We start from the raw sequence: 21,276 nt of genomic DNA, 5'->3' as shown, positions 1-21,276 counted from the left end.
AACCGACTTGGATGCTCTTGCAGTATAGGTGTTAGAATTCTTATATCCAGTATGACTTTAGATTTCTCTTCTGCCAATTACAGTTTGTGTTGTGTTGATTCTGTCACACAACTCTAAAAATGTATCCCTTTTGCTCAGTACAAAATTCTTAACTCTTAACCTCTTGTTTCTGAAAAAGTGTCATTGTCTCACTCATCTTGACTAAAAGGCATATTGTGGAGGCCTTACCTTCCTCCTGCATACCCACTACAGATCTTACATTATCCTGTCCATCCACTTTGACTGATGTATTATCCGACCTCCTGGCAGACCTGAGCTTCTTTGTTATGGTTAAGATTTTTGTTAGTGCAGCTTACTTTGGCGAGTCCAAAATGTCCAGTTTGATTGTTATTGTTGCTTCTTCTCCTTCTTTTCTTTATATGGTTTACAGAATTTGAAAGGAAGATTGGGATGGGATGATGAGAACCTTCATCAAGACCCAGGTAAACATGGACGTTATTCCATCCTTCTATATTTCCAGGGTGGATCAGGTTGGTCCAAGGACTCAATTTCCTGATGCTTCTTCTCCAGCACATCTTTGTGCCAGTGATCTCAGAGCAAACAACTACACAGGTAGAGCCTTTTTCAGTACTTACTGTATCTGATCCATTGGCCCCAATATTGCATCTGACTGACTTGACACCCATCTCATTGGTGTTGAGTGGATCTCTGCGCAAATCCCTTAGCTGTTTCCTCAGCACTGACGTATGAGGTGCAATTTTAGGTGATGAAAACATCATCATTTCAAATGTCAGCTCATATATTTATACTGGAGCCAACAGGTTTGTTAAGGTCAGGGGTTCTCCTGTCATAACCGTCTGCTTTCTCTTCTTCCATGTTGGAATCTGTGCTGATGGGACCTTCCATAATGCCATTGGGCTTGCTTTGGCATTAGAGTTCTTTAAAAGGTGATAACCCATCCCCTCGATGCAAGCAGGGGATGCACCCTCAGTTTTGGTTCCATCCATTACCACCGGTCCTTGAGTCCCCATCTTCACCCCAAAGGGTAGAGTGACACTAATGCCTCAAACCCTGCCACCCAAGTAGCCCAGGATACTTCAGGATCTTTGGAAGACCCCCCCTACCCTGAGGGTCCTAGAATGGGCACATACAAAAGGGGATACACAGATTCCCCCATGGAATATCCCACCCATAACACAGGCAACAAAGTCCCATCTTGAAGTTTCCAGATTTGGTGAGATTTTGGAACTGATGCATCAGATGGGCACTTTGTCCCATCCTTGGAGGAGGAGTATGTGTTATTCAAAGCATTCAGGACTTCCCCCTGTACGTCCTGCGTGGTCCCTCCTTAGGACCATATTGACCACCAGTTCTTGAGTGGTCCCTCCTGAGGAATGCATGATTGACCTGGTGGGGAGGAGATATCAAGAGCCTGATATTGCAGACTGCTTACCTTGCAAGCCAGACAAAATGTTGCACCCACCCAAGGACAGACATCATTAGTGTAATGGTCCTCTTGTGGAGTCTATTACTGTGGTGGCTGCCATCCAAAGACAACTTTCAGAAGAAAGCTATATGGTCCATCTTTCAAACAAGATGTACAAGAAGATGAATCATATAGAGAAGCATGCCAATGCCTCAGGAATGTTTTCCCTCCGGGCACTTAATTATCTTACTCATGTGATGAGGTCCCATAAGAGACCTTGCAGAACAGATACTAAACCCTTTCTGAAGAACTTCTACTCCAGATACTTGAAAGAAGATCAAGTACCTGGTGACTACCTTGCTATTTACATCCCTTCCATGAGGTTACTACATAACACAGCAGATGGAGTGGTCAGGGCAGCAGACACTGGCATTGGTATGTGTCACTATGCCTGGCTGCATTATCTCTTTGACTTTGCAGACAACTTTAAGGTGTCATTTGTCAATGCACCTTATGATGGGTCATTACTTTTTGTACTCAAATTCAAAGAAATACTCCTGAAAATCAAACAAAAAAGACAGACATTATCTGCTGTTGGACTAAGTTTGGAAACATTACCTAGGTCTTCTGTAGGAATCAGAAGGGTGCCAAATCACATTTGTTTAAAAGTCTCAATGTCTTACCTTTGTCTCATTTTCAGACAGGGGCACCCATGACAGAAGCAGCCTCCTTAATGGACTCTGTCCTAGAGGCAGAAGGGGTATACAGAATCAGTAGGATTGGAGTTCTTTATTTGAGAAAGTGCCCCAGCTCCCTGAGAGCTTGTCTGATTGCTCTGCTTTGGACACAGTCAAGGGGTCAGCTGCCTCTTCACCTAGAATCATGGTTGGCATTTAGGCAACTGGCTGAAGTGCATAATATCTAGAGGCTGCACAATTCTTTTCATAGCATTTGCAAGTTAGTCCTCCCTACTGCTCCCAAATGTGCTACACAGACAAAAAACGCAGCATCACATGCGATTTCCCAGATGCTTCAAAAAAAAAAAAAGAACCATTCAAGAAGCCCTACCAGACCTGAGAGGGTCCAGAGTTTATTCCATTTTTTACTTCTCAGTAAGTCAAGGGACTTCAAATCCATTTTAGATTTGAGCAGCCCAAACCACCTCAGGATGCTTACCTCTCCACATCAAGATTGCAAGGTCATCCAGGTGTTAGCTCCCCTTCCAACTTAGAGTCAATCCTTACCCGTTCGGAACCATGCCTTTCGGTCTCACCACAGTCCCCTGGGTTTTAACCAAGTACATGTGTGTAGTAACAGCCCATCTCAGACAAAAAGGGATCTGTATTTTCCTGTACCTAGACACTTGGCTTCTTGTCACAACAACAAGTGAGATCCCTATGTCAGTATGAGGCTTTTTGCTTCATTTTTGTCAGTGTCTGGACATTTCCATTAATCTCACAAAATTCAAACTGGAGCCCTCTTATACTCTTGAGTTTATAGGATGCAATCTGGACACAAGGTTAAGAATTGCAAAACTTCCAGACACCATTGACTTTCCTCACTGTTAGTTCTCTCCTTTCTCAGCTGCAACAAATGACTTTTCCTTGTACATCATTGGTTCTTCATGTCTTAGTTATAATGGCTTCCACAATTACTCTTGTCCCTCATGCCAGACTTTACATGAGAGTGTTGCAGTGGACCTTCAGCATACAGTGGTATCAGTTTTCTGTACCCTATCAACAAACCTGTCTATATTTCACCAGTCTACAAATGTTATCTAGATTAATGGATCCATTCTTCTTCTGTGACAGTAGGAAGACCTGTTATTCTCTCTCTGCTTATGGCCACAGTCACAATGAATGCATTCTGTGTTGTGTTTGGTGCATTTCAAAAGGATTACTGTCCAAGGAACATAATTTCAACAAGAGGCATGTCTTCAATTCTGTGTCCTAAAGATGTGGTCCTCCTAGTGTTTCAGGCTCTATAGGACTATCTTCCCCAAGATGTGATCTCTATGTACACGAACAACACTTTGGTAGTGTAGTGTATCAATAATCACCAAGAGGAAACATGATGTTACATCCTCTGCTGAGAGGCTATGTGCAAGTAGCATTGGGCAGTGCCTAATGATAAAAATGAGTGAGTGGTCACTTACATCTGCAGGAAGGGATCCAGCCTTATACACTTGTTGGTGATTGTTTATGAGTATCCAATCTAATATACTGTCTTTATTATTGGATTTGTTAAATCTGGTTAGGAAGTTGATCATTTGTGAAACTCCAAGTAGGTTAATATGTGAAGTTGGCTGATTATGATTATGATTATGATTATGTATCAGGTTTTCTAATAAATATTAAAGTCTCCTAGAATTATAGTCTCTTGAGGGAAAGATGAAGATAATCCAGCGAGGGTGTCTTCAAGGATACAGGTATTATTACCAGGAGGTAGGTAGATACAGATGATGATTATTGATTTACTAGCATTGAGTTGAAGTTTGGTGGCAAGGATTTCTAAATTATTATGAAGAGTTAGATGGAAGTCTAGTGTGGAGATTTGTAACCCTTTTTTAAAGAGTACAGCAACTCCCCCTCCATTTTTGATTTTACGGTCTGCTCTTAGGATATTGTAACCAGATTGTAAGATTTTATTATCAGTAGTTAAAGGTTTTAACCATGTTTCTGACAAACATAGTGTGTCAAAAGAGTGGACATCCAGGAGAGCATGGAGGTAGGCAGCTTTGTTATTTCGGCTACATATATTAAGGTGAGCTATAGAAAGTGAATTAGGAAGTCTAGGTGGGATAAGATTTGAGTGATTATGGCTTTGGAGTTCAATATTATCAGAGTGTTTGGGGCCAGGGTTGGGATGGATGTCACCACCGGTAAGTAGTTGAGGTTTTGGACAAGGGTAATGGAGTACATTAAGTTATTTGAATGGTTTTCTAGGTCTTAGATGGACATATTTAATATGGGTTAATCTGTGATACTTTGGAAGTATGTAGGTAGAGATGTAATATTTATGTGTGTTTGGGATGTTGGTGGTGTTATAATACTTGTTTGCTTGTTAGGGTAGTAGAATTGTAAGTAATTAGAGTGTTCATAGAATGTTAGTAGGTAAGATGCAGTTAAAAAGGTAAAGGAGTGATAATAAGTAGTAGTTTAATATGTGGTGGGGAAGCTGGTGTTTGCATCTTGAGTGATTTGAGCTAGAGGTGTAGTTAGTAAGGGGAGGAGTTAGGATAGATCCAGTTAGAGAAAAGTAATTGGCTTTGGTCAGGTGATTAAAGTAGGTGGAGGATATGATTGGTTTTGAGAGGGAAAGGGGTGTGGTTTGGAAGTATAAGTCTAGGTGTACTGGGGGTGGGTGAGAATTGGGGATAGGGTAGGGGAGCGGAGTGAGCCCACAGGGCGAACTGAACGCGGCAGACCAAGGACAAGAGAGACTGGGAAGACAATCAGTGAAAGTGGAATGGAGATTCCAGGTAGGTAGTCTGAAGGTAAGGGACAATAAGTTGCTGGAGGGGGAGAAAGAAAGGATGGCAGTACAGTGATATTGGGATATGTAGAGTATGCGAGAAACAGGTAAGTAGTTGGTAGAAGCACTTTGCTGTTAGTTGAGAATACAGCTAGCTGATTAGTGGGCAAATGTTGCCATCTAGTGGGAAAACACTATGATAGCAGTGATACCTTGATGTAATCTCTATGCATCTCCCCTAAACAACAAATGCAGCAGTTACTTTGCCCTCATTCCCCCTCCGGGAAGGTCACCCAGGGAGGCTCTCCTCCATGATTGGCCCCCCAGTCTATTGTATCCCTTTCCCCCGATACCTCTAATCCTGAAATTCTTAGAGAAAGAGCTCAGGTTGAAGAGTACAGTAATCCTCATTGCCCTTCACAGATTTGATTCCCCTTTCTTTGGCCTCACTTGATTCATCATCCTTGGATTCTGAACCCACTGCCAGATCTCCTGTCCCATCTAGATGGCCTTGTTCACCAAACTATTTTGAACCTGAAGCTGACAAGCTGACTGCGTGGTTCCTCCAATTCCACTGTTTGCCAGGCATCCTAATATTTCCTCTCCAGTATGTCACATCCTCTTACCAGCTCATAAACCTTCTACTAGAAAACTATATTTAAGTAAGTGGAAGATATTTACAATATGGGCCCATGAAAAACAAACTGACCCTTTCTCTGCTTCAGTTTAGCATGTTTTAGAATTCTTAGCATCTCTGTTCAGTGCTGGGGCTTTTCCATCCACCATCAAACTACAATTGGCTGCAATTTCTAATTTTCACAATGGTTTAGAAGAACATTCTTTAGCCTCTCACAGGCTTTAAAAATTATTCTTGAGGGGGCATTTTTTGTTAAAACTCCGTATAAAGATCCGACTCCTCGCCGTTGAATTTAGTAGTACAGACGGTAATACAGTTCCCTTTTGAACCCTCTGTAGAATGCAATCTGAAGTTTCTATCTTGAAAGACAATATTTTTGGTAGCCATTACTTCAGCCAGAAGAATTTTGGAAATCCAGGCTTTGTCATCTGAACCTCCTTACTTAATCTTCCACAAGGTTAGGGTATTTTTATGAACAACCCCCTCCTTCCTGCCCAAGATAGTGTCAGAGGCTAATATCAACCAGACTATTAATTTACTGGTCTTCTTCCTTAATCATTCTAACAATGGGTAATACGCTCTACATTTTCTAGATGTCCATAGACAATTACATTTTTATCTTAACAGAACAAAAATGATAAGACAATCAAGTCAACTGTTTGCATCTTTTTCTGCTGCAAAGTTGGGCAAGGCAGTCAGCAATACTACCTTCTTAACTGGCTGAAAGATTGTATTTCTTTCATTTATGATAAAAAGAAATTAACCTTGACTAAACCTATCAAAGCACATTCTACAAGGTCTGTAGCCACTTCACCGGTCTTCCCCTCTACTGCTTCAGTGGATGACAACTGTGCAGCAGTTACTTGGGCTTCTCCCCATACCTTTATTACTCATTACAGACTGGACTTTGTCTCTAGGGGGAAGATCATCTTTTGGTTTGATGGTGCTCAGGAATAGCCTTCCTTGAGTCCACCCACGTTTTTAGGTAGATGAAGACTCTGTCCCACCTGTCAAGGATAAAATGTTGATTGACGACATCAGATAAAGAAGTTATGTACTCACCATAACGTTACATCTGTGTTGTCGATCTTTATTTATCCTTGACTACTTCTCTCCATCCCACGTCCTCAAAGGTTTTTGGTGGAATGGATCACATGAGCCTGAACTGTTATGCTACCCAAATACATTGGATAAAGCTTCTATCTGCCTTGCTTTACTGTATGTGTATATATATATATATATATATATATATATATATATATATATATATTTTCAGATGTTTACAGATTTTCTGCAAACTTGATCTGAGGTAATTGAGAGAGAGGGATTCTGGGTAGAGCTGAAGCTCAAGGGTTTTTCACTGGCACGAGCTGCAGTAATGGCCAGGTTGGTTCTGATATAAAAAACGAACCCATCTGTCAAGGATAAATGAAGACTGGCAACACAGATAGAATGTTATGGTGTGTACATAACTTCTTTATTTAGAAATATTACATCTATCTGACCATAGAACTTGAATGAAGTCATTAATTTCCTTCCAAAAAGAGGAGATGACTTTACATTCATATACCATATCCATCCATTCAGCTATTGTTTCAGAGTCACATCTCCAGCATTTAATTCTGTTTGATTTATACATAATTGTAATTTTGTTAGGAGTGACAAAAGCTCTGTGTAAGAATTTCCAAGTGAAAATTTTCCAATATAATGAAGATATGGTTTAATCTGTAGATTTTAATATTTTTTTTGGTTTCTTCGGAGAAGTCTTCATTAGTAATTTTTGATGAATTGTTCCAATAGGAATTGTCTAAATATGTGAAATCTAACTTGAGAATTTTAAAATTTGTGAAGAATATGATTTTTCATTGCATTATTAAAACTTCCCTGCCAAGGACTCAGTACTCCCCTTCTGTAGACTCTGTGCCTTTGAGGGTACCATCTCTATTTCTAAGAACAACAAGATCTCCTTTGTTGTCTTCTTCCCATTCTACCATTAGCCTTATGGAAGTGGACGTGGAAAGAATGGTCCAGAAACTTTTGTGGGAACAGGGCATTAATAAATCCCCCTTGGCTTTGACCCAAATGGTTCAAGCTCTGTCCAAACCATCCACTCTCCCTTTGGTTCCTTCTCTGACTTCAGGACAAACCTCGGCATTCTCAAATCTGATATGCCTGGTGACTTCCTGCTTAGATCTGAAGATTTACCTTTCCTCGTTTCCTTGAATTGGACTTTTGCTTGAAACTGTTCAGCTTTCTGGGAGCTGTTGAGCTCTCTGGGCTGTAGCGAGCCTGGTCTATCATGGGTGCAGTCAACTCCATGACATTCTGAGTAGTCTATGCATCTCAAGCCTTTCGAGTAGGTGAACTCGGTGCTGGCTTCAACCCTGGGCGAGTTGTCTTCAGAGCTGGAGAGGACTCCTTCCTGCAAGTATGGTTTTTTGGAGGAGGACTGACTTCGCACTCAGGAGCAGTCCGCTTTTGGGGCTTTGGAGAGGGCTATAGCAACTTCTGCAACTAGGAAGTCACCTCCCTCCTCGGATCCTCAGCCCCATCTATGCCCTCTGTGTACCTTTTCTGACCAGGACATTCTACAGAGACAATGGGACCTTAGACCCTAGGATACCCGTTGAGGTACTCCTGTCTCTTCTGATACCCCCTCAGAAGTGGACCTGCAACAGGAAGCATTTGCACTCCACTGAGGGAGAAAGAGCCCCTCGGTCACCTCCTGAGGATGTTTCCTTTGGGTACATCTTGGAAATCTTGCAACAGAGAGGTAACTGGCAGTCCATTAATCCTTCACCTGAGTAATCAGTGTACCTGGTGGTCTTTGGATCCTGACCATCTACCTCCTGAATCACTGCTCGCTGATGAGCTCATAAACTTGATTTCTCAGAGGGTGTGGGAGAGCCCAGATTCTATTGAACCATTTCCCTGGAGACCAGACAAGATTATTACTGCACCAGCTAGCAAAACGTTTTGGACAAAAGGGATTGCAGTAGATGCGATGGTGGTGGCGGCAGCTACTTACAAGGAACTATCAGAAGAGAGTTCCACTATTCATCCTCCAAATAAGGATTCCAAGATGATAGCTAGATGCAGGAAGCAAGTCTTTTCTTCAGCAACCTTTGCCTTACAATCACTGAATTAACTTTCCCATTTTACCTTGTTGTAAAGGGATGTGATCAAGGAGCTTTCAGATACCCTTGAGGGAGCCGTAGCTGAGGGAGTCCCGGAGAAGGTTGCTTCCCAGCTGGCAAATTCTGTAGCCAACTCTTCCATGAGGCTCATTGTTCATGTAGCCAGAGGAACAAGTAGAGCGGTGGGTTCCGGCATATCAGTGAGGAGGTATGCCTAGATGCGCCTATGCGAATTTGCAGAGCCTATTAAGTCTTCTTTCATCAATGCTGCATCAGACAGAACATCCCTTTTTGCTCACAAGGTCAAAGATGCATTATCCAGGTGTGAAAAGGAGGGAAAGACCCTTTCTACCATGGGCATATGTTTTTCCACCCCCCCCAAAGACCTTAACTAAGGGTCAGAAAGGAGGTGGCAAAATGTGGTTCAAGAAATCACAGGGGTTACCAAGACACATGTGGAGAGAATTCTCCCAGGGGCAGGGTGGGAGAAATTCTAGAAGATGCCACCCATGTGCCACATGATGCCTACAGAACCAATGGACCAGAGAGCCCTTCTTTGGGAAATCTTTCCAGTGCTCTTGAAAGGAGGCCCAATTGCCCACCTCTGAGGGCAATCAGCGGTCAACTATCCCTGCACTGCAGAGCCTAGCTAAAAATAACCAAAGATTTATGGGTGCAGAGGATAATATCCAGAGGTTATCTGATCCCCTTTTCTCAAGACCCTCCCACAATAGTAAAATCCTGGACATCCCACCCAGTCAAAGGGATCAGGCAATTACTCAAATTCAGAAACTGCTAGACAAAAGAGTCATCCAAGAGGTCCTTCCAGACCAAAGAGGATTCAGAACTTACTCAAGATCCTTTTTAGTTCCAAAAAAAACAGGGAACGGGAGACCAATTCTGGATCTCAGCAGACTAAACAAGCCAGTTCAATGCCACAAGTTCCGAATGGTCACGGTACAGTCCATACTTCCTTTCTTGGAACAGGACGACTGGATGTGCTCCATAGACCTTCAAAATGCATGCTACCACATAAAAATGGACAGGCAATCCAGAAGGTACTTGTGCTTCTGGCTGGGAGCCAGTCATTACCAGTTCAGAGCGCTGTTCTTTGGTCTCACTACAGCCCCCATGATGTTCACCAAATGCATGGCAGTGGTAGCGGCTCGCTTAAGGTGACAAGGATTCCATGTGTTTCCCTATTTGGATAACTGGCTCATTTCTGCCCCAACGAGGCATATACTTATTCAGGCAAGAGACTCTATTATCCAAATCTGTACAGAGCTAGGTATAAGCATAAATTGCAGAAAGTCACACTTGGACCCTGCTCAAACACTGGAGTTTATAGGAACAAATTTGGACACAAATTATTTATTTATTTATTTCCAGTTTGATGACCGGGGAGGTCCACTGGGCTCAAAGACCCTGTTTTCAGTGGAGGCCCGGGGAGTACAAGCTCCATAATATGATGTACAATACATAGTGGAAACAGAAACAAACTCAGCAAATTTTACATACAAAATAGCAAAAACTAAACAAAAGTTAAACAGCAGCTTGGAGAAGGATGTAAAGCATATTTACATGTTTAGTGGTTGAGAAGAGTAGTACAAGGTTAAATTAATACAGTGGTTTAAATCATCTGTGAATGATGTAGAAGTAACATTAGCATGGATAAGTTCTTTATGCATGAATATTAGCATAAGTTAAATTAATACAGAGGTTTAAATCCTCTGAGAGTGGTATAGAGGTAACATTAGCATGAAGGCAGTACATAGGGTTAATCAATAGTGTGTAAGAAAGAGCAAACTTTGTGTGTAATAAAGTATTTATGTATTAAGCAGGTTAGGTAGGTGGAGTGCAATTGCATTTCCATTTTTGGGAGAGGTAAGAATGCAGCTGGGTTTTGAAGTGTTCAGAGTTCTCAGAAATTCTTAGGGATGGAGGGAGAGAATTCCATTTTTTGGTGATGGAAAAGGATAGGAGAAGCTGACCACCAGGACGGTTTGGTTTATAAATAGAGATTAGGTTTTGGTGGGTAGATCTTAGAGTTCTTTTTGGGGTGTATAATATTAAGATGTTTGTTAGTGCAGGGCATATAGTTGGTTTGAAAATAAGCTTGTGAGTGGTGATGAGTTGGAGGTAGTCAAGTTAGTTTGGGAGTTCTAGCCATTGCAGCTGGTGGAGAGGTTTACAGTGGTGAGTGGAGTATTTGGAAGTGGTGGCGAACTTTGAGATTTTATTGTAACAGGATTCTAGTTTAGAAGAGATAGAGGAAGATAGGTTGGTTAGTAGGGGAGCACCATACTTTAGTGAAGGTAGTGGCGAGGGTCTGTCTTGAATCAGATAATTGCAAGACTTCCGTAATCCAGAGTGCTAATGATCAGGCACCAAACACACAAACTGCTCCAGAACAAGAATATAGCCGCCCATCATTTCTTAGCACTAGGATCAATGGCAGCTGCAGTCCCTCTGGTGAGATTTCACATGCGAATACTGCAGTGGCTTCTGGCCTTACAATGGTCAGTTACCTATCAACCAATGTCTTACCAGATAGTCATTACACAGACAACTGCAGAACAGCCCTAACATGGTGGATTCATTCAGATCAGGTAATACACTGCCAAATGTTTGTTCCCTCGCAACCTCAGGCCACGATGACCATGGATGCTTCCCAGATAGGGGGGGGGGGCATTATCTAGGGAAGACAGTTCAAGGAACCTCATCTCCCGATGAGGCCAGTTTACATATAAGCGTCCTGGAGATGAATGCAGTGCTGCTAGTGTTGCAGGCCTTTCAAGCTGCTCTTCCTCTGGGAACAGTGGAGATTCAGTCAGACAAACATGTCTGTAGTCTGGTACATAAGCAAGGAGGAACCAGATCATACACCCTGTGTCGAGAAGCTCTCAGAATGTGGCAATGGGTGGATGTCATCCAACCGCTTTCTTGTAGCAACACACATTTTGGGAAAGTCCAAAGTGATTGCGGATAAGTTGAGCAGATCCGTTCTTATGCTTCATGAGTGGTCCCTTAACCAGAAAGTAGTGGAAGACATTTTCTGCATATGGGGCCAACCCTGCTGCGACATCTTTGTATCCCCTCTGAGCAACAAAGGCAGCAGCTACTTTGCCCTAATCCCTTAACTGGGGAGTCCCTGAGGGGTGCTGTCTTACAGCACAAGATTGGCCTCCCAGGCTCCTTTATGCCTTCCCCCTAACCTCTTGATCCTCAAATTTCTCCAGAGAGCAAACAGGCTGAAGAGAACAGTAATCATCATTGCCCATTTTGGCATTGACAAATCTGGTTTCCTTTCCTTTGGCCTCATTTATGGGAAAAAACCCTGGTTGCTGGAGCCCACTCCAGACCTTCTGTCTCACCCAACTGGAATGATTCATCCCACTCTGTCCAACACCAAACTGATGGCTTGGTTCCTCCAATTCCATTTATAACCAAGCAACCTATGCTCTTCTCCCCAGTTCATTGTATTTTGATATTATCCCATAAGCATTCCACTCAGAAGCTGTATAGGAACAAATGGAGGAGGTTTGTGACCTGGGCACAGCAACAGGGTGTAGATCCCTTCACAGCTCTTATTCACTCTGTTATAGTATTTTTGGCTTACCTCTTTGACAGTGAGGCAGCGGCCTCTACTATTAAAGTGCAATTAGGCGCTATCTCTGTTTTTCACTTTGGGAAAGATAACATCACTGATTTCTAACAAGCTTTGCAAGACCTTCTTGAAAGGGACTTTGTTACTAAGCCCCCCCCCCCCCCCCCCAAGGATCGCTCTCCTCCTTGGGACTTTAATTTGGTGCTACATTCTATACTGAAAATGGACATGTATCCAGCTAGACTAGCCCGGTCAACAAATGTAAAATAAAAATGTAAATAAAATGTAAAAATAATTATATCCGTTTGAACCTGCAGCAACATGTGATATAAAGTTTTTGTCTTGGATGACCATTTTCCTAGTAGCCATTACATTGGCTAGAAAAATATTGGAAATTCAGTCCTTATCTTCCCAACCTTCATACCTGATTTTCCATAAAGACAGGGTTTCCTTGCACCAACCCTTCCTTTTCATCTAAAATTGTTTCTGAGACTAATATCAATCAAACAATTAACGTGCCCATTTTCTTCCCTAACTTCACTAATAAAGATGAATACGTACTGCATCTGTTGGATGTCTGTAGACAATTGCATTTTTATCTGCACAGGACAAAAGAATTTAGGAAGGCAGATAAATTGTTCATTTCCTTCTCGGACCTTAGAAAGGACCTACCAGTGTCCAAGATTACCCTAGCAAAACGGTGATCTGATTGCATTACTTTCATCTACACCAAACAAGGTATAGCTCTTCCCGACCTGTCCGAGGTCATTTAATCAGGGCCATGGCTACTTCAGCAGTTTTTCATGGTAATGCAGCCAGGGATAAAATTTGTGCAGTGGCCACTTGGGCAAATCACCATACCTTTATCACTCATTACAAGTTGGATTTGGCTCCAGGGGAAGAGCCTCCTTTCATTAGTTGGTTCTGGGGCATATTCTTCCATGAGTCCACCCAGGATGAAGGTAGCAAGGGACTCTGTCCCATATGTAAGGACAAAATGAAAAATTGACAGTATCAGATAAAGAAGTTATGTACTTACCATAATTTTCCATCTGTATTGTTGATTTTACATTTCTTCTCACAACCCCTCTGTCCAAGCCCGCAACTTTTTGTTTTCTGGTAGAAGAAGAAGCATGATTTACAACTCTTTTTATCTTCTCCATACTCCAGAAATGGTCTCCTTATAATCCTTTCATATAATTTTATTTTTATATCTTTCTTTCTGGTAATAATCATAGCAAACAAGGTCTGAGGTAAAGAGAGAGGTGCGTTGTGGGTTAGGGGAGGTGTCCAAGAGCTTTATGGTTGCCATGAGCTTATTAATAGCTGAGTCGGATCCGGTGGTTCGGATCCGAACCCATATGTGAGGAAAAATGGAAAATCGACAATACAGATGGAATGTTATGGTAAATACTTAACTTCTTTTTTATGACTGGTTGTGATATGTTTATTATTTACTAATAATAATACTTGATGTATTTGCTTGCATTTTCAGTCATAAGATGAATTTATCCACAATGCTATAACTTTTACAATTGTTGAAGTAGCATCTAATTGAACATCTGGGAATCCTATGCCACCGTTATCCCAACCTTTTCTGTGCCAATATTAGGCTGCCAAAAAAATTAAGTAGAATATTATTTATCTTCGGGTGGCCACGGTGGTGTAGCGGTTAGAGTTGTCACCTCACAGCAAGAGGTTCTCCGGTCGATCCTCGGCTGGGGTGCCTTCTGTGTGGAGTCTGCATGTCCTCCCTGTGGTTGCGTTGGTTTCCTCCGGTTACCTCCCACATCCCAAAGATATTCTGCAGATGGATTGGACACTCAAAATTGGCCCTAGGCGTGAGTGCGTGCGTGTGTGTGCCTTCCATTGATGGTGTCTGACAACTCGACACCGTAAAACTCTACTGCCAATTATGAGGGGACAGGTGATCCGCTGTGGCGACCCCTAACTGGGAAAAGCCAAAAGAAGAAGAATTATTATTTATCTTCATCATTTTTTGGGGTGTGGATAGTACTAAAGATTGTAAGACAAACAATATTTTAGGGAAGTTACCATTTTAATAAGCATTAATCATTATTCCAAGGTAAAATTGTTTCAATTGGTGACTAAACTTAAAATGTTATCAACAACAAAGTTTGCTTGTATCATTTCTTTACTATTAGACATAATAGTTATACTAAGGTATTTCATTTGATGCTATTCCAATTGAAGATAGAATATTTATGTATGAATGTTTTAATTTTTTTATTTATTAATAATGTATTTGTTTTATTATGATTAAATCTTAAGTTCGAGATTTCTTCAAACTGACTTATAGAACTAATTATATGTTCTAAAGAATTTGCTATATTTTCTATTGTTAGTAAACTGTCATCAGCAAAGAGATGAATCTTTAGTTCGAGATCTTTATTTTGATGCCATTAATGTTTTTATTGGGTCTAATACTATTAGCAAAGGGTTCTATAGCTAATGCAAAAAGTAAAGGTGATAACGGACAGTCTTGTTTTGTGTCTTTTTGTAATTTAAAGGAATTAGAAAGAAAATCTATTGTAGCATAAGAGTTATTGTAGAACTTAGAAATGAATGCAGTTTGCCCAGGTGAGAAATTATTCAATTTAAGTGTCTTAAACAGGTACAACCAATTAAATGAGTCAAAAGCTTACCTAAATCGAGACTAATGAAAGAAAGTTCTTTTTTATTTTTATTTGCATAGTCTGTTAATGTATGTATTCTTATTATATTATTCTGTACTTGTCTATTTAAAATATACCCAGTTTAATCATTGTTAATTACTTTAGGTATAAGTAGATTAATTCTGTTAGCTGAAATGAACTTGAACATCTTGTAGTTCCTGTTTAAAAGTGAAATGGGTCTGTATGATGAACAGTTTGTAGGATCCTTAGATGATATAAGGGAATATTTCCGTGATGGGGGGACTGCAGCAATTGTTTCTATTTCTCTGTTCACCTTATCTAATATTTTAACTGCATCTTCCTGTAGTATTTTATATAGTTCTGGTATAAAACAATTTAAGCCCGGTGTCTTATTATTTTTTTAACTTTTTATTTGATCTTTTATTTTTGTTAAAGTGAATGGTCTCTCATTTTTTTATTTGTTCACTTGTTATTTTATTATTTATATTTTCTATTAGAATATTTTACTGTATCATCATTATCTAGGTTATTTGTATTATTATTTATATCTTCATAAAATATTTTAAAGCCCTCAAGAATACCTTTAATATCTTGTCTTCTTTCTTTTTTTACTATTTGTATATGTTATAATTTCTTTGATATGATTTAGTCTGTTCATTTATTGATCTAAGAGCAAGTTTATGCAAGCTTAAAAGGTCTGCTGAATATGCCTGAAATTAGTTTTTCCAGGTTTATTGAAACTTTATGATTTAGAATTTCAGCATATTTTGTATTTAAGTTTTTAGGTTCAGACTGATAATGCCATTTGGTTTTAGATTTAACTTTGGTGTATGTATTTTGACCTGTAGTATATTCAATTCTTTGTTCTCTTCTCATGTTTTACTAATATACCAACTTGCATCTCTTCCATTTAAGTAAGCCTTTAGTGAATCCCACAGGACAATGTCAGATACTTCACCATTCATGTTTATTTCTAGGAAATATTTGACCTCTTTAATATACCATTCCTTGAATCCTTTTATTTTAATAATGTACACTGGTAATCTCCTGTGATGTATTAAATTGTCAGTTTTTAAAATAATATTAAAGATTATGGCATTATGGTCCAATAATGGACATGAAAGTGTTGAAACTTCTCTGATATATGATAACAGATTGTTTGAGACAAAAAAAATTCAGTATTTGCGTTTCATATCTATATGAATAATGGGTAAGTTGAAGTGAGTTTGTTTTCCTTAGCTCATATATATCCTTTAAATTCATTAGATTTACAAAATTTGTTAAGTGTTTGGCTGAAGATTTGATTATCAGCTTTCTGTCTCCAATGGAATCTTTGTCTGATAAAATACAATTAAAGTCACCAGCCATTATGGCGTCACCTTTCATATCATAGGCTATAGTGTCCAAGTAATTTTTTGCATCTTTAGCTCCAACCTCTGGAAAATAATAAGAGTTCACCAATGTATACAGTTTTCTGTTCCACTCGGTTATAACAATGCTTAACGTGCTATTTTTATCAGCATAGGTATCTTTTAGTTTAGGCATTATTAGTGAGTTCTTCCATAGAATGGGGGTGCCTCTTCTTTTAGCTTGAAAGCCAGAGCCTGCTAAAACCAAATAATTCTTTAATGAAATTTTATTTGCATCTTTATTAGTAAATGTGTTTCCTGTAGAAATACTATTTGAGCTTTATGTAATTGCAAGTATTTGAACAGACTCCCCCTCTTTTCTGGATTATGCCATCCATTAATATTAATAGATATGTGTTTAAAATAAGATATTCATATAAGAGAGAAGCAAACAGAGGTATAGTGAAATCACATTTATGTACAGAACTTATTGCATACTTTATATATAACAATATAAAATCTTCAGCTATAGACAAAACTTTTGAAACAAATAAAAAATTTAATGATATAACCCTAAAACATTCTACCATGGAATAACATTCCTAGTTTGTTGAAAAAGATAAGCAAACTACCTTTCAATATTTCTATTAGACGAACAATGCTTAGCTCATACTTCTGATTCCTATCAATGTCTCATATTTTTAGTATGCATCATCTTAAAAAGCCTGTCAGTGAGTTATTATGAATAAGAAAAGTTAAACAGGTGTTCAGAATCTTTATTTTAAGTTGATCAAACTGAATATCTCTACAGTCATCTTTCCATGTACCTCACATTATCTTATAGGTTCATAGGTGTGTACTAGGCTAATGGCCCTGGAGGCTTTACAAGCCTAGCCCCTAGGATTACCCTGGCATCATGCCACCTGACCTTAGTTCCCAGTGCCTCTGTCAAGTAGAGCTACTGGAGTGTTCCCCAGGGTGAATTTTCTATTTCCCATCCACTCATCAAGGTTTCTCTTGAAGAGGGGCATTGAGGTGCTCTGTTTGACATGTATGGGAAGTCTGATCCATAGCATGGGCAGTCTTTGGGTTATGGACCTGTCCTTCCAGCATGTTCTGTTGATTGTGGTAATGAGGTTGAGGTCCCTGGAGCGTGTGGTGTGGGATTTTTTTAGATGTAGCATTTCTAACAGAGCTTGGTCAGACATGGCTTTGTAAGTCTAGCAGAGATCGCCTCTAAGTAGGCGATATGAGACAGAGAATAGTTGGAGTTTTTTGAGTTTGTCCATATAGAACAAGTGTTTAAGGCCTAGGATCCTCTTTGTGAGGTACTTTTGCAGCCTCTCCAGTTGTTGCAGGTGTCTAGTGAGGTACATGCCAAATGGGACATTGTACTCGATGACTGGCCTAATGAGGGAAGAGTAAAGGGAAACAATGACCTCTTTCTTCCTGGATGCAAAACCCTTAGTAACGAGACGTGCCACATAGAAGGCTTTCTGACCACAGTGACAGTGTGGTGGTGAAAAGAGAGGTTGCTGTCAATCTGTGTTCCCAGAGCTCTTATAACATTGTCTATGTTTAGTGGTTTGCCATCAATGTGGTAATTCATGGGAACTGTGTTTTCCCAAAGAGGATGACGACACATTTTTTGGCATTGGCCATGGTTCTGACACCAGTCATTGGTCTCAGTAAGGCCTTTCTGTAGGATGTCAACATCACTTGGGGAGTTAATAATGGCTGATAACTTGAAATCGTCTGCGAACTTTGTCAGCCAGAGTCACTTTGTGTTGCCTTGGACTTCTGAGAAGTAGATACCAAACAGGAGCAGACCCAGGACCGATCCCTGTAGGACTCGACTCATGACTGGTCGGCAGTCTGACTTGGAGTCAGCTACTTTCACACTGTGGGTTCTATCTGTGATTTAGTTTGCAACCCACCTAGTGATATAGGGGTTGATGCTTAGCTTAGTGAGTTTTTCTATGATTCCTGAGTGGAGAATGGTATCAAAGGCCTTGGCCAGATCAAGGTAGGCTGTATGAACCACCTTGCCTTCATCCACAGCTCTGGTGACTGACTCAAAGAAGTCGACCAAGATGAGCAGGCATGATCTACCCTTCACAAAACCAAACTGCATTGGATCCAGAGTTTGGAGATTCCCTATATCCTTGTTTATTAGGTCCATGATGATGCGTTCCATAGCTTTGCATATCAGACTTGTCAGGCTAATGGGGTGATAGTTCCCAGGGTCTGTAGTCTGTAGTCGCTCCTCCTTTGTGGAGAGGGATGACTATAGCAGTGCTCCATTCGGTAGGGACAAAGCCTGAGGTAAGGCTGTGATTGAACATGGCGCACAGGTGAGGTGCCAGTTCATTCTCTAGTCCCGGTCTACTATAGGGAGGAATTCAGTTGATGTTCTTCATCTCACATTGCTGCAGTCCTAACACTTGGGTAGTCCGCTGTCCTCGGTCGGCCCGAATATCAAAGTATAAGGCTGACGTCGGTCAAGGCGCATTTGACTGACATCAGGATGTCAGGGTACAAATGCACATGACCGACGCCATATCCTCAGTCTTTTTTGCCGCATGGTCCGATGCAGAAGCAGCGTTGCAAGTGCCGGTTGGCGTTCTGAAATTGTTCATTTTCGGAGTTTCAGACCGAATCAAAGTTGGCTAAGTACCCCGTTGGGGAATATTTTAGTTTTTTCTTGCCTCAGTGGTTTACCGGATGTCAGAAAAATTGAATAATTGTATTTCTTGTGGGAAACAGATACCGCATAGAGACTACCATACTTTGTGTATTCCTTGTTTAGGGCCTGAGCACGACGTTGTTGGGTGTCGCTCTTGTGCTAGATTCAATAAGCGCACTATTAAGAGGAGATTAGATTGTGCCAGGTTAGTCTTCGGGAAGCGGTGCAATTATAAAATGCCATCGGATGCTCCGACGCCCGCTTCTTCGAAGAAGCGCAAGGACAAAGCTGTTAAACCTAGGCTAGAGGAACCATCAGTACCGGACGTCGGTTCCTTAGAGGTGTCGGTGGAGCGGTGGTTCCACGGAGGTTTCTTTGGGTTCCCAGGGAGAGACTTTGTTGTTGCAGGATGTGGCCTCTCAGGAGGCAGGCCAGGCTGATGGGGCTTCTCAGGTTACTATACTCCCCTCCTGCCTAGGGTGGTTAGGCCCTCTCCTTCTGTTTCTAAGGCTTCTCCCAGGGGCAGGCCAGGTTTAGCTTCAGTTGGTGTTACCCCTAGTTCTTCAGGGACTGTGCCCAAGAAGCATATGCTTAAAATGGCAGAAGATTTGATTACTTTGATTAGGGTTCTATGCCCCTCCTGATAAGAGACCTAGGGTGGAGCCTGAGCTAGGGAGTTTTGAGCAGGCTTCAGATGTTTCAGAGTCTTGACTGAAGACTTGCAGGAGTACTCTCCTTATTCTGATTCTGATGTGGATGATTCTACTCCTTCTGCTTCTCCTCCTGAGGATTTTTCTTTTCAGAAACTCTTCATTCCATGAGGGAGCATTTTAAGTGGGAAGGTCAGGACTTCTCTGATTCCAGGAAAAGGCTTAGGGAATTTTTGTTTTACCCCAGCATAGGCCTTTGGCTATACCTCCTGTTTCGCATGTTCTGGAAGATGTTTTTACAGAGGCTTCTCTTAATCCTGATTCTTTGCCTCCTGCTCCTGTTAAACCGGATAGGTATTACAGGGTGCCTGAAGCTCATAAGTTTCTTTTTAAGAGTCCTAGGGCAGACCCAGAAACTGTTAGCCAGGGGCCTAAAGGTGTTAAGGCTTCTGTTGTAAAGAATCCGGTTCCTGGAGACAAAGAGGCCAGGGCCTTGGATAGATGGGGAAAGAAAGTTTATACTTCTTCCACTCTTGCTATGAGGGCTTTGAATTGCCAGTTTCACATGTTGAAATACCAGAACTATCTCCTTTCACAATTGAAGTCTAAGGTTGATGCTCTGGCAGAAGGTATTGATTGTAAAGAGTTGCAAGATTTAGTACATGTTTCTGAACAGGTGGGTAAGCATTCTTTGCAATGTGGTTTTGATGCTGTACAGGCCTCGTCTAGGGTGGCTGCCACTGGGTCAGTTCTTCGCAGGCACGCCTGGCTGAGGATCAGAATTTGTCTGACCATGTTAAAACAAGGATTTTAGATGCTCCTTTGCAATCTGATGTGTTGTTTGGTTCTCCTGTTGAGGCAGTTTTAAAGAAAATGGAAGACAAGGCTAAGTCTATGCAGACTGTTAAGGATTTTTTGCAGGTCCAGCCTCCAAAGTTTAGTAGAAATTGGCCTACTAAGGGGTGGACGTATCCTTCTTATGATTCCCAGTCTAGGGGTAGATCTAGGCCTGGTAGGGGCAGTGCTCATGGCTCTTTCAGGCCTAGGACAGGAGTTCTCCTGCACAGTCTTGGTGAGGGCAGGGGTCAGTCCTTTCGTAAACAGACCCAATGACCTACCTTTTCAGCTGCCAGAGCCTTCTCGTCTGGCAGCACCTTTGGGAGGAAGGTTGGCACTTTTCAAAGAAAATTGGAGTTTAATTACCCAAGACAGATGGGTATTGGATATCATACACCACGGCTACAGGTTTTATTTCCATACCTTGCCTCCTTTCAAAGGCATGCCAGACGTTCCTCCTCAACAAAGAATAGAGGCTCACAAGCAAGTTTCTCTGTTGCTCCAAATAGGGGCCATACAGCCGGTCCCTATGCCAGAAGTGGGCCTAGGATTTTATTCTCGCCTGTTCCTAGTACCAAAGAAGGGGAACACGTGGAGACCAATTTTGGATTTATCTATCCTCAACACTTATCTGGACATTCCCAAGTTCAAAATGTTGGCGTTGCAGCAGCTTTTACCTCTGCTGGGCAAAGATCATTGGATGGTAACTTTGGATCTCAAGGAGGCTTACCTTCATGTTCCTATCAGACTAAGTTGCAGGAAGTATCTGCGTTTTCGAGCTGGGACTTCTCACTATCAGTTCTCTGCATTGCCCTT

General features: G+C 41.1%; 1 protein-coding gene across 2 annotated transcripts in view; it reads left to right on the top strand.

Moving 5' to 3' along the window:
* The window catches only part of LOC122816772 (tetratricopeptide repeat protein 30A), a 2,782,581-nt gene that overhangs the window by 2,228,830 nt on the left and 532,475 nt on the right, over positions 1-21,276 (top strand). The window lies entirely within an intron of this gene.

Source organism: Protopterus annectens, chromosome 12.part0 (genome assembly GCF_019279795.1).
Source record: "Protopterus annectens isolate FY-2018-M chromosome 12.part0, PAN1.0, whole genome shotgun sequence".
NCBI classification, from domain to species: domain Eukaryota; kingdom Metazoa; phylum Chordata; order Ceratodontiformes; family Protopteridae; genus Protopterus; species Protopterus annectens.
This window is presented reverse-complemented; position numbering and strand designations above follow the sequence as displayed.